We start from the raw sequence: 13,357 nt of genomic DNA on the forward strand, positions 1-13,357 counted from the left end.
GAGGCAACATTTTGTCAGCTGTGTCTGCTGTTACATTTGCCTTATTTTTTACAAACCAGCGCCACATGTTTAGAAATTGTAGAGTAGGGATTCCATAGCAAGGAACTGGAACTGGACGTTATTGTCTTTCTTTGTGAGACTCTGTTTTAAGGGGTGTTGGTTATGAACCGTGTGCGTGAAAGCTCTGGGCTTGTGACCTCGGCGCAGGTGGCTGTAGCTCTGCTGGCCATGCCTGTGCTGTTCTCCTCATTAACGGAGCTGCACTGGTGTGAGGGAAAAGTGCTGGAGTTCAGCTGCCCTGTCCGTACAAACATGTTCTCTGAAAGCCTTCTGTGTCAATGTTTACTGACGCTGGTGAAGGTACTGGCACCCTGTAGCAAACATTTCTAAACTTAAATGACCAGTTGCAAGGAGGCCTGGAAGATGCTTATAGGCAAAAATAGGTTGATAAAATATTCATAGAATCTAATGCTGCAAATGATACAAATAGCTTTCACAAAGGTTGGTAGAGCTTATGCCTGCCACACTACTGTTGATTCTCCCAAACAGTGACGGGCTAGACTGCTGCCTGATCAATCGGTCTGTAAATGCACTGCAGCAATCTGAAGCCAATGTGACTCTGGAATATATTTTATTCCCTAATGCAATCACAGCACATTACACCCCAGGAGCTGCATTAGCAGTGAGGGCTAATGCACAGCTTATGTCTGAGTCAACCACTTCACGAACACAGTGCTGTTGACATGGGCTCATCATTCTTCTCAAGCTGCGAAGGAGGGGTTTATCTGGCAGGGAACTGTTTATTAATTATGTATTGCGCACCTGTCAGGAGGCCTAGCGCTTTGCCAGACTGCCTGGCTGCGCTTGTGAAGTCCTGAACCTGCGCCAGCGCAGCCTCTGTCAAGAGCCGCGGTGTGCAGCTCCACACACACTGATGTCTCAACCACAGAGGCCTGTCCCAGGTGCCCCTGGACAGGCTCCCCTGGGACGTGGCTCTGCCACGCAGCGGCTGTGGACAGAGCTCAAGGTGGCAACGACTGGTTCGCTTACGCTGAGCGTTTCCATGCACGCAATAGAGGAAGAGCACTTAAAACAACAACGGAGGGCACTCCTTTACACAAAGCATGGTGGGTGTATGGAACAAACTGTTCACCCATGTTGTCAGAGCTGATACTCTGACGTATTTCACAAAAAGGCTGGATGAGCCTCATTTATAGGTTTTCTTTCTGGGAAGTGTGAGCTGTGCCCTGTTCTCCACGTCACTCCGGGTGTCCCTCCCCTCTCCCAGATGGCTGCAGACTGGCCGACAGCCTCAGACCCCCGGTGTCTGAGTATGGCAGTGCAGGAGAGCAGTCAGGCCATCTGCAAAGCTCATCTTACAGCAGCTGGAAATTAATGGCAGTCTGACGTTACAAAATGGAAATGAACATGGCATTTCAAGAGTGGAGAAACAATACAGAAGAACGAAAATAACTGTGGCTGTGCATTTTACATTTGTTTCAATAATATACCAGGTTACACAATCATTGTATGTCTTTCTTCTGGAAATATGGATAGATTCTTATGTTCCTAAGTTCTTTTGATATGAACCCTGCACTGCACCCAGAAAAGGACAGGTGCTGTTTGTTATGTTCACCAGCAGAGGGCAAGCTTTCACCTTAAATGCAATTTTGGGGTTTTCAAACCTGCATAAATAAAAGCTGTATTTTTAACCTGCCATGGTACAATCTCATTATAAACAACTTGAAGATTTTTAATATATGTATTAAAAAACATTCTACTGAATTTGACCGCAAACATGACCAAGCAGTAGTAGATAAACATTTATTTTGTTTTATTTTATTTTGCTTTATGTGTACCATTTGTTGTGAATCAATTCAACATTACAGCTGAGAATAGTGTGGTATCCTACTCAATGTCATTCATTTACTGTTGCTACATTGTGAGTAGAACATGGCTGTACTTCTAAAATATGGGATGTGTGAATTTGTTGCAGACTCCCACAACCCTTTGTGGAAAGAAGTACTTCTGTTTTAAATGGCTGTAGTTTCAATTTGTGGCCTCAGGTTTGTGTTTCAGTTGGTGTTTTGAGGTTCATGTTTCATCAAGCAAAGAAGTTTTTTTCAGAAGCAAGTCCATGTTGCTCCATGCAGAAGTGGAACAGATAACACGGACAGAGGTCTGGTTTCTGCAGTCATGCACACTCGGATGGTGCTCTGGGTGTTTTGTCAACAAAAGGACATTTGAATTGTATTGCCCTTTGTGTTAAAATGTATTAAACGTAGTTTTGACCTTAACTGGTGGTCACTGCTCCATACAAGAATACACTCTTAAAAAGTCCACAATGCCAAGGGAAAGTGAGAGAGAAACAGCTGAGCCCTCTGGAGATGCGTACAGACCCAGGGCACGCAGTGAGTAAACTGTCAGGAATGTGAGTCCTTCCCTGCCCAGTGAGGCCCAAACACATCTAAACATGCAGTGCAGACTCTCACTAAACACTTTCACAAGCTGCTTCGCTGTTGCTACCTGGCAGATGTCTGTAAAAGACAGCCTACAATAACATTCCTGTAGTTTGTACAGGAGTAAAAGTCATTGTCTATGATTCTAACAGGATCATTCTGTTCTTGCAACCTTTTGAAGTGTGTTATATAAAACAGGAACCTTCAGTTCATTTTAAAATGCACAAATGGATCGTTCTTGATCATTTCTCTGAAATTGTTTTCTCCTCATAAGACCTGGAGAGCACCTTGTACTTCACTGGAGATACCTGTGATAGCTACATCTCAGAATAAAAATCTCTTTCCTTCAAAATGCAGACGTTATTCTTCATTTAGCATGTCATACAACATTACTATTTGAATTGTATTTGTCTGAATTATTACTATTAGTAATTAAAACTAATAGTAATAGTATTAAAACTATTTAATGTCTTCGTTTTCTAGATGTAATCTGATCACGTAGTCAATTTCCCTGTTGGCCTAGATGTTAACTTAGCCATCAGATCATGTCTGGTGCTGTGTGTCGTGAATCAAGCAAGGTGTTTTAAACCAACACAATGCGAGCAATGGGCATGCCCATGAACACACACTGACCTCCAGAGAGCAGCAGCTGCTGACCCAGCACCACTCAGCACAGCGCTGCCTCTCCTGTCTTCGCCCGGCCTCAGGCGCCAGATGAGCTTCTTCATCTCCTGCCCTTGTTCTGTACCTGGCCAAGCGTGTCCTGCAGCTCTCCCTGGACTATCCGGAGAACGGGATCAGCCGTGACGGCCGCGGACACTCATGGGGAGGACGACAGCCGCTGAAAGATTCCAAGGAAAAAGCCTTGGGAGGAAAGGAATCGTTTGGTCCTGTGTTTTGTCCGGCGCAGTGACGACTCCGGCAGCTCAAACACATTTGCGCTCCTGCTGGTGGCCTGTAACAGGCTCTCCGGCCTCAGGCCTCGTCCACAGCCCTCAGCGCTCTCTGCTGCTCTCTGCTGCTCCCCAGCCGCTGCGCCGGTGGTGTTTGAGGAGAGGACTGCGATGCTGTTTCACTGCGGGGAAGGAGTGGTAACGTGTGTGAGGACACACCAGGAGGGCCGACTCCAGGTACAGGAGGACTGTCTGACAGTTGCTCCCAGGGCGGGGTGCTGTTGTCTGTCAGTCTTTGTTTTCTGATATACACAGTAAAGCTGTTTGGAAACGTTACATTTTTTTCCATTTCAAGTGCTGTGTTGTGCATCTTTATTTGCGTATGGTTCATATGGGTCGGAGATCTTTAACATGCCTCTTTGTGATCTTTACAATTCTGGTTTATTGATCTGTAGTAGGAGCGTGGGCGTCCAAAACAAAGCACTTAAAAGATCCTTAATGGAAATAATTTAATTCAAAGCTTTTAGCGGCCACTCGTGGTGAAATGGCGTCTCACCCGAGTCTCTAATTTAGTAACCTTAAAAGTTACCTGTCTCCCTGTCTGGTTGTCAAGCCGGTCTCACCTGTGCTCTGACCGAGCGACGCAACGTCACGGAAGAGTTGCTAAGATTTAATTAAATACCTGACGTACGGGAGTCTTTGCCCTGTGCCGGTTGGAGCGCCGCTCTGTCAGTCAGTTGCTCTTTCTCCGCCTTCCTCCTCCTCCTCCTCCTGACCCTCTTAGCTGAGCCTCTGAGCCTCTAACAGAAGCCGAGCTGTGCGCTTTCGGAGAGGCGCAGTCGAGTGTTTCTGAGGTGACCGATTCTTAGTTCAGACTGCAAAGTACTTTATAATCTTATCGAATACCTGATAGGCTCCAAGGAATTTCGAAATCCTGACGATCGCTGGACTTTTAGTTTTTAGACATTTGCTTCGTGAGCGGAGATTATTCTGCGCTCTTCCTGCTCGTCTTGGCAGAGAAGTTTTTCCTTCGGCGGCTGAGCTCATCTCTGGATCGCTGGGCCAGGTGATACTGGGCTCTGCTTTCGCTACAGGTACTGCAGTATTTGAGTTTCCTCTTTTCCGGCTTGGCATGGTTATTCTTTCTTGGTTGGTGTTTAGAATTTATAAAAAGCACAGTTTTATGTGTTTTGAAAGAGCTTTTTCTGTAATCTGCATGTTTTCTTGTGTGTGAGGCTAAGGTAACGGTCTGACCCTCAGGACGCACATGGACGAGATGTAATGTACATACGAGTTATTGCACAATAGAAATAACTTTGATTTGCGGATCTGTTTTACTGTAGCCAGCAAATACTGAAAAATACTACCAGTGAACCTTGGGCTTCATTCCAAAAATCAGGATTTATATCTGGGATGGCAAAACCCGAAGTAGTAACCGGTTCGGTACTTCTGTCTGAAAGTTGTTTCCTGTCAGCCAGGTTAGCGGAAGACATTTTGTCACTATTTAATCCTAAAATAGTGATTTGTACACTTGATCAAAATCGTTCGGAACTTTAGATTTTTTATTGTGTAGAGTCCATATAGCCAGTGCCCAGTCAACAGCGAAAATACTGCAAACTGAAGTCTCTCAGTCTCGCTGTTCAGATGAGAGATTCAGCTTCTCCGTTCCGCATAGAAGCACGGTACGTTCACAGGGAAACACTGTTTCCTAATTGACCTGTCACCTGAGGAGCACGGATTATCAGGACGTCTTTGGACCTGAGGTAATGATCTGCTCCCTCCAAGAGCGGTCGCACAGGCTGCGGTTCACCGAAAACACCTGACTCCCCCTCCCCCTTTCAGATCTCAACACGATGTTAAAACCTTGATCGAGTCAGCTGAGAGTTCGTCAGAATTGTGCTCTGTAACAAAGTGCTGTAAAACAGAGGCAGTTGACATTTTGGGTGTAGCGTACCCACCCGAATATCCAAATGCAAAGTACAGTAATCAGTCTTTAGAAGCCCAATCGCTGAGAGAGGAAAAGCTCTCCAGTCGTTTTCAGATGGTAAGTATTGTAAAGCTCCATTGTGCTGCTGAGGACCGGGCAGTGTGTTCAGTGTGCGTGAATGCGGCTCGTCCTGTTCCGTGTGATCACCTCCAGACAGGCGCTGGGGCTCGAGCTCCGTCCGCGTGATTCACGAGCTCTTTCCATTCACACCCTCCCCCGTCGCCATGGCAACAGAGGACGGCGCGGCCCGGGCCTTTTCCCCTCTGTCCGGCTCGGACCGACTCCCTCTCAGGCGGAAGTACCGTGCCGGCAATGTATTGCTGAAAAACACCGTCGCCCCCAGAGGACCGCACGCTCAGGGGACGGGCATTGTCGTCGGCTTGTTTGCGGTTCTGCGACTTGTAGCCTGCGATTGTTCCTCCCAGCGTCCCTTGTGTGGGTGTGAACTGGACGGAACCGCTTCGGAGCTGCGTGATTTTAGGCCAGAGTGCGGTGGCGCTGGACACCTCGTCCACCCGTTCATTATAGCAAGACGTGCACGGCCTCCAAACAGATTCAGATTAAAAGATGTCTCAATCTTTTATTGAATCGTGATAAACCCCCCCGAGGAATACGCTGTGCTCTGCGAGGGTTGGTCCATGTACTGTAGAGGCCAGGGCGCGTCTTGACATCCCTTGACCACACTCCCACAGGCCAGCGCAGGACTCGGCAGGGGCAGCCTGCGTGTGCCCGTGTGATGCCAGTCTGACCCGCGTGTTCCTTGTAAAGAGCCTGCTCTTCCGCTGGCAGGGAAGGGCTGTTACTGTGGCCAGACTGGGGCTCTTCAGTCCTGCTTGTCCCCCGGCCCCTGTGGGTTATGTGTCGGCTGAGGTCTCAGTGTGTAAACGAGAACAGTGTGCTCTTCCTCCTCTGGCCTGAGCGGCTGGAGGTCTCTGTCGGAGAATTTTACTTTGAGGTGGTTCTGGGTAACGTATACAGAGACCCATCTCGCCATCTGCGGCTCCACAGACGTGCTAGACAAAGTCACGCGTAATAAACTGCTTCTGTATCCCGCTCTGCTCCTTATCGGTATCAATAATGCAGTTGCTGTAATAAATACCACAGCTCAATCATCCAGTCTGTGACACCGGCCCACACTTATGTCCAAATGCACATGACACTTCCTATCCTTCGGAACATTGCAGTTTAATTAAATGTTTTCATGGTTATCATACGGAGGTGATCGTTTTCAATTAAATGCTTTTTAATTATCCTGTTTTACAGGCGTGCAGCTTGAATTGTCATTAGATTATTCCTCGTCGCTTCGGGGGTTTGATAATTGGGCTTTAGGGAGTGAAGATGAGCGAAATGTTTGGATTCTTAACGCCTATTACCTCGTCAGCTTTCAGTTGATGAAGGAGTTTGCAGTTTGCTCATTTTCACTTAGGTCACAGTGAATGTGATTAACAAGCAACCCAGCACCAATGAAAGTAACCTGATAAACCTTCTCTCCGTTTCGTCACTCACTGGCACAGTCGATCCTGGTTTCCCATTATATTTCTTTACAAAGGGCCTGATCTGTTATCCTTCTCCTGAACGTCAGCCATAAGGATAGAAGACACTGTAGATGACAGCCATAGGAAACCATGCCTGTTAGCGTCTCTAGTTTGCTTGCTGGTGGCTCAGGGATCTGAGTCTGGGTGCTGGTGCGTTTTAAATTCAGAAACGGTTTATACAGCTCATTTGTTCTGAGCCCTTGCTGAGGTGGGATGCCTAGGAAACACTCCCAAGTATAAAGTCAGGCCGTGCTGCTGTCCTCCAGTGTGGGCTCTGTTCTTGGCGAAGGCCAGACGAGCTGTGGCACTATCCCAGCCAGGGGTCGGGGCAGCGCGGCTCCTGTGGAGGAGTCCGGGCTGATGGGACACCGGGCTGCGGTTGCCGCGGAGACCTACAGGAAGAATGACAACAAGCCCTGAGACTGCAGCGGGGCGATGGCTGTTGCTCAGGCGCAGTCGGTGTACTACTGGAAATAAATCACCCCGTTCGTGCTGTGCGCAGAAGCTGCTCCACCAGTCCTGCTGCTCCCTCAATGTGCACCGTGAATCACACGCCCACCAGCCCCCAGAACTGCCCCGGCTTCATCTGGGACAGGGGCAGCAACAGCAGCTCAAGGAAAAGATTTAGACTGTTGTATACAGAGGCGACTGCTGCAAGTGTACAGGGAAAGCTCAGTTGTTGTTTCTTTTTCCAACTGCACTGCATTCAAATGCTCAGATGCTAGTTTTGAGTCTTCTGAAGGTTTTTGTTTATGCATACATGCTCTTTGATATGCAGGTGATAACAGTGGAACACAGGCTGTGCTGTAAATTGGAGTTCTGTTTGTTTATAATTCACAAAGCGTACGCCTGTGGCACCACAAGAGTCTGCCATATGATGTCATCTTCCAGATCCTGCAGAGGTGTATATTTACAGGTTCGGTGCCAGCCTGTGTTATGTGGAGTCAAGATCCTGGACCGTGCTGTTGAAAGCAGAGATTTTTTTAATTTCTCATCCTGGATCAGTGATTCTCAGTCCTAAACTTGGACTAGGTTTCATTCCATTTGAGCTCCTAGATATATAACTACTGTATATACACTTCTTGATCCTTTTAATTGAAAAAGCTTTTTTTAGATGTTTCTGATCTCTCTGCTATTCCAGAAATACCCTGCTGCACCCAACAAGTTTCAGAATCTTTGTTCACTCCTCATCCTCTTTATTAAGTAGCTTATAGTTTGAGCAGCTCTCAACAGGTGGTCAATTAATGTTGATTCGGCTGCAGGTGTGAATGGCTCTGGATGAAACACTCCCATCATAATCTCCCTTTGTTCTGCAGAGGTCCAATTGCTTTATTTTCACACAACTGGGTGCGCAGAGCTGTAAAATTGTTTGAGCCATTTACTAACCCCACCCAATTTAAGAACTCAAAATTCTTTTAAAACGGCACACAGGTAGCATGCAGAGATCGCTGTAAAAAAACATCTTAATGGCAGGCAGAGATCGGAGAGCTTTAGTGCTCATAAGCTCAGCTGGCATGCAGCCCTGTAGCACACATCAGCGCTTCTTTCCTCAGGCTGCAGCAGAAGATGGAAGATTCTTTCATGTTGTTTCCTTGGACAAAATGATGCCCCAGGGGACACAACCAGTGAGCAATATGACCCCATGTATGCAGAGCGAGGGCCCTGGGGACCTGCAGGGCCTTGTTGGCCAAGGTGAAGACCTTGCAGAACAGCAGTGAGGCTCTGGTCCACTGTCTGGAAAGTTCTGCGTTGGGGATAACCCTGCTGCTGACATGTGAAAAACCATCATGGTCTGATTGTCCCCGTCTCATTTGTAAGGTCTATTACACGCACCCTGCAAAAAAACAGCTCATTAGCCGGAGTGTCCTGTAAAAAGGATGACGCAGTACAGTCACGTGGCAGTGTGAATCAGGAATACACAGGCAAAGGAAACATGGGGTTTAAATTTTTAATGCTCCTCTTCTGTGTGATGATGAATCCACTGTGCGGTAGAGCTACTGATTGTCTAAAATGAGAAAGCAGCACAGATGTTTGTCACACTTGTTTCAGCTGTTGTTACTGGTGCTGTGTCCTCTGGGTTCAGGCCTGACCTGGAGCCTTAATGTCCTCCCCTCCTGTGCAAACACAAAAATGTTTTAGGAATTCTACTGTACATAACACTACCTTTACAGTCTTTCTCCAGAAAGCATACAGTGATCTGATTTATAACAATCAACGTTGTGAAATATGACCAGTGGAGGCAAGACAATACTGGTATTTACTTAGTGCTTGGCTGCTGAAACATTGCAAAATAAAGGTGATGTGTTTTTCTTTTTAACCTGTGCCTCTAAATTGGACTTGTAAACCTCTTGGTATGCATGGAGCGTGATTTTCCTAATAATGCAGCACTCAGGACACCTGTGGTCAGGTGCCTGGGAGAGGGGAAAGGAGTCCCTGCCTGTATGCAAATACTATTGTAAATCAGGTCGGGTGAGGAGTATCTGCGTGCACGAAGGGCTCCATTTCCTCCCAAGTGCAGAGAAACTGGGTTAGTGCTGACAGAGCACTGGCGTGATGCCCTCCTGACAAGCGTGCTGGTTAAGTCCATGGTGGATGGCGAGAGTTCAGTAGCATTAAGATTTTTAATCTAAAGGAAAACAAAATTATTTGAGCATTAACTTTGTTAATTAGCATTTTAGGCATATTGCATGTTTTAAAAAATCCTGATACCTATAAAATCAGGATCAACGGTCGAATTACTGCTGCTAAGTAATTTTGGGGTGTTTTTCATGGGTTCACAGAAGGGATGAGCCCATAGTAAAGATTAGGAAGGGGCTGGTAACGAGGTGCAGTTGTGAGGACGTGTGAGTGACGTCTGTTCTGATGGTCAGGAAAGCACAGAAAGACATGTTACAGCCCAGAGAGAAGGGGTGTGAATGAATTCTCTGTGTTGGCTTTAGGTGCATTTTAAACCACTTTAAATTTTTTTCTGTGCTATGATGTTAAACAGGTTTTTGTGGGGCCTGTCTGTGAAAGGGGGCCGGTGTGTGTTTCTGTGTCGGAGGGTTTGTGGTGTTGGAATGGAGCCCGGAGCTCCAGCAGGAGCTCAGTGACACCGCAGTGAGAGTGACGGGCCAGACTCGGATCTGGACAGCGACAGGACATGCAGAACTGCGGAACGGGCGCCGGCGTGTTGCCAGAGCCACTGGCAACGGCTGCAGTTACCCTATCGGTTCGTGGCGAGATCGGGTGGGCTGGGTGGCCTGTTCTCATGAAAACGTCCTCTGCCAGTTGTATTGAAAGCTGTTTACTGAGACAATGTGCTGCCTCTTGAATAAGCTGCCCTGTCCGCAGCGCAGTTCTGCAGTCAGCTGCACGAATTAAGAGGCAGGTGAGGCGCCTCTCGCCCTACGACTGGTCTGTGGTTGTGAGAGTGCAGCCCTGTCTCTCCCAGACCAACCCGCTGCTGGCGGTCCTGTGGCACTCAGTGTTCAGTGCTCACAGGCAGCGCTCTATGTTCAGGCAGTTCTCTATGCTGAGGTAGTGCACAGTGCCCAGTGCTCTGTGCTGAGGGAGTGCTCACATCTCAGTGCACAGTGCCCAGTGCTCAGTGCTGACGGCGTGCTCGGTGCAAAGTGCACAGTGCCAACTGCTCAGTGCTAAGGGAGTGCACAGTACACAGTGCTGAGGGAGTGCTCAGTGCACAGTGCCCAGTGCTCAGTGCTGAGGGAGTGCACAGTACACAGTGCTGAGGGAGTGCTCAGTGCACAGTGCCCAGTGCTCAGTGCTGAGGGAGTGCTCAGTGCACAGTGCACACAGCCAACTGCTCAGTGCTGAGGGAGTGCACAGTGCCCAGTGCTCTGTGCTGAGGGAGTGCTCAGTGCACAGTGCTCAGTGCTCAGAAGGTCACCCTCGCTCTGTGCTAATCCTCTTACTCACTCGAACAGCAGCACAGTATTAACCGTCCCTCACTGTGGGAGAGAAAACTGTCAATTACACTGCTGCCAGGAGCTTGTGGGATGAAGAGCTCTTCTTGCCTCTGTGCACAGAAAGGTCACATTTCCACCACAGTCTTCCCCAGGTGTTCCAGTGCCGATCCCCTCGTGACGGCTCTTCCCAGGGAAGGGCTTGTCATTAGCGGGGCTGTCTTTGTGCGGCTCCTTTGCGTGCCGAGGAGTGCTGATCCTGGCATTAGAGCCTCAGGGGGAGTTACTGAAACAATGTCAACTCCGGGGAGGCCTCTGTCCTGTGGTGAAAGACTTGCTAGCAGTAGGAATCTCAAGCTGCTCTGTAGTTCAGACCTCGGGTGAGCGCAGGGGTGGGGACTCTGGGCCCATGGCTTCAGTCCCAGGTGTGGTTCTGACTTTGTACCCTGGACCAAGACTCTCTGCTCGGCTCGTGTCGACGGGTACGCATGTAAGTGGCTTTGGATAAGCGCCTCAGCCTATTAACGCGTGAACCGCAGGTTTCCCAGGAGGCTCAGTGGAAAGTGCAGATGCTGCCGGGGGAGAGCTGAGGCAGGGAGACGGGCTGTGTGGGAAAGGCACTGGGGTCTGTTCCTCTGAACCGGCCCGCGTCCCGGGCCACTCAGGGGGAGTTCAGGATATTCCAGTCTTTACAGGCTGTGTTGGCCGAGTTAGAGCTTTTATCCAGGTGAATTCCAGAATGAATCTGGGTTTGTGGGAGTGGTGCTCCAGGGGAAACTGGGACAGGACATACCTTGGTCTAATAAGAATGGAAAAGGAGAAGCATTTCTACAGCAAGAGAATTCACGGCTGCAGTAGTTTGTCGGAGCCCAAAGCCTAAAGCAGGTCTCCGTGCTGTGAATGGCGTGATTTCCAGCTGGTGACAGCAAGGGAGCCTTGTGTCATCTGGCCTCACCAGGAAGGGTTCTGTCCTTCGCTCCTGTACTGCTTGTTGTTCTTCTGCCCAGGGACGAGGGGGAGGAGGGGGTTCATTTTCCAGTCAAATAGGAACAACTGCTTTGCATTGAAACATTTTTGGTGGCACCCTAGCTTGCAGATCTGCAGAGGCTGAGGGGCAAGCTCATCACAGCTGGCCTCCCAACAGCTGTCTGCAACCGCAGACCAGGGGCTTCATTTCCCTTATTCTACTCCTTTCTGATATGTGCTGCTGAAAAGCCACAGTAGCACTGATGTGAGACAATGTAGATCTGAGTCAAAGGAGTGTGACTGGTTCTGTGCAGAACCTTGCTGCCGGTGCAGAACGCTGCTGAGCCTCCTTGTCTGTCACGTGAAGGTCAGAGAGGCTGCAGGTACAGGGTGGGCCTGCTACAGCGTGTTAATTAATGAGTCACGTTAAGGTAATTAAAGCCCATTGGCTCTAAAGGTGCACTGGACAGGCCGTGTGATTTGCGTCAGGCAAGATTAGAACTTCTGTGTTTGACTATGAACCACTTTCCAATAGATTTTTGAGAGTTTGAAGCTGCATTTGTAGGAAGAAATGTTTTTTTTTTTGCCTAAACAGTTTCTGGACACCTAGTAGGACTTGCACAGCAGTTAAGGGCTATGATAGTTGACCTGTTATTGTTAAGGTCTGTGGATATCATCTTTGTGTTAAGGGTACAGTACGTTCAAAAGCATGTCAAAATAGATACATCTGGCTCCCGTCAGGAATCAGACTCGTTATAAAATTGCACCTTCTGTGGCCCAACCTAATAAATCCATCACCCTCGCTGTCTGCAGGCCTCTGCATTTGACTGCACTCCATGACTCTCTTCAGACACTGGCTGGAGTTCTTTCTGTCCCATAAAAAGAATGTGGAGACTTGAATTGGCAGCAGTTTGTGCATCGGGCTCTGTACAGCATGCCAGTGGCCTTTACTGAAGAGAGCTGGGAATAACCAGCTTGCTAATCCTCTGTGAGAGGAAAGCCTCAGAGAACATCACAGCAGTGTGCAACATCAGCACTTTCACCTTGGGCCTGCTGTCACAATGACACAACATGCAGGCCCACCATCGGGGGCATACTGACCGTCAATAATTATTCATTAATAACGCCCCTGAGTTACGCATTTAATCATTTTACAATAAAGAATGCTGCTGTTAATTGGAAATGGTAACAACACAAGGTACAACAACAGACTCATCAGAGGGGTCGGGTTTAATCCCGGAACACTGCACAGCCAGAGCGCTGTCCTCCCCAGAGAGTCGGAGTGAAGAGCCGCAGAGGAGGAAGGTGCCGGAGCTGTCCGGCTCCGGGCTCCGGGCTCCGGGCTCCAGGCCAGCATGCTCATTAGGCCTCGATCTGAAGTGCGTGGTGGACAGAGAAAGCTGTTGAAAGAGAATGCCGTTTACCTTGAGGTGCCGTCAGACTGTGCCTGAGGCACTATGGAGCAGACATGGCGATTCCTGAAGCAGGTGTGCATGTTCAGTTGCAGCAGGCCAATTCAGGGCTGATGGTATTCTTCCACAGGCTGTACTCTGGGTTTTTAGTTCAAATGCTGTTTGAATAATAAGGACATCTGAAGCTCAGCAAGGCTGGG

General features: G+C 48.5%; 1 protein-coding gene and 1 long non-coding RNA gene across 2 annotated transcripts in view; one reads left to right on the top strand and one right to left on the bottom strand.

Annotated features, from left to right (window-relative positions):
• Nucleotides 1–614: 614 nt before the first annotated feature.
• On the bottom strand, nucleotides 615–3,952 carry LOC138241356 (uncharacterized). Its single transcript, XR_011190567.1, has 2 exons — nucleotides 3,093–3,952; nucleotides 615–1,385 (listed from the first exon to the last, which is right to left on the bottom strand). It is a non-coding gene; the product is annotated as an uncharacterized lncRNA (long non-coding RNA).
• A 404-nt stretch (nucleotides 3,953–4,356) lies between these two features.
• Nucleotides 4,357–13,357, top strand: part of LOC102683670 (oxysterol-binding protein-related protein 3) — a 58,812-nt gene continuing 49,811 nt past the window's right edge. Inside the window, exon 1 of the mRNA XM_069194711.1 lies at nucleotides 4,357–4,446. The gene's annotated coding sequence lies outside the window, so the exon portion shown is untranslated. The remainder of the gene's footprint in view (nucleotides 4,447–13,357) is intronic.

This window comes from Lepisosteus oculatus, chromosome 10 (genome assembly GCF_040954835.1).
Source record: "Lepisosteus oculatus isolate fLepOcu1 chromosome 10, fLepOcu1.hap2, whole genome shotgun sequence".
Lineage (NCBI taxonomy): Eukaryota > Metazoa > Chordata > Actinopteri > Semionotiformes > Lepisosteidae > Lepisosteus > Lepisosteus oculatus.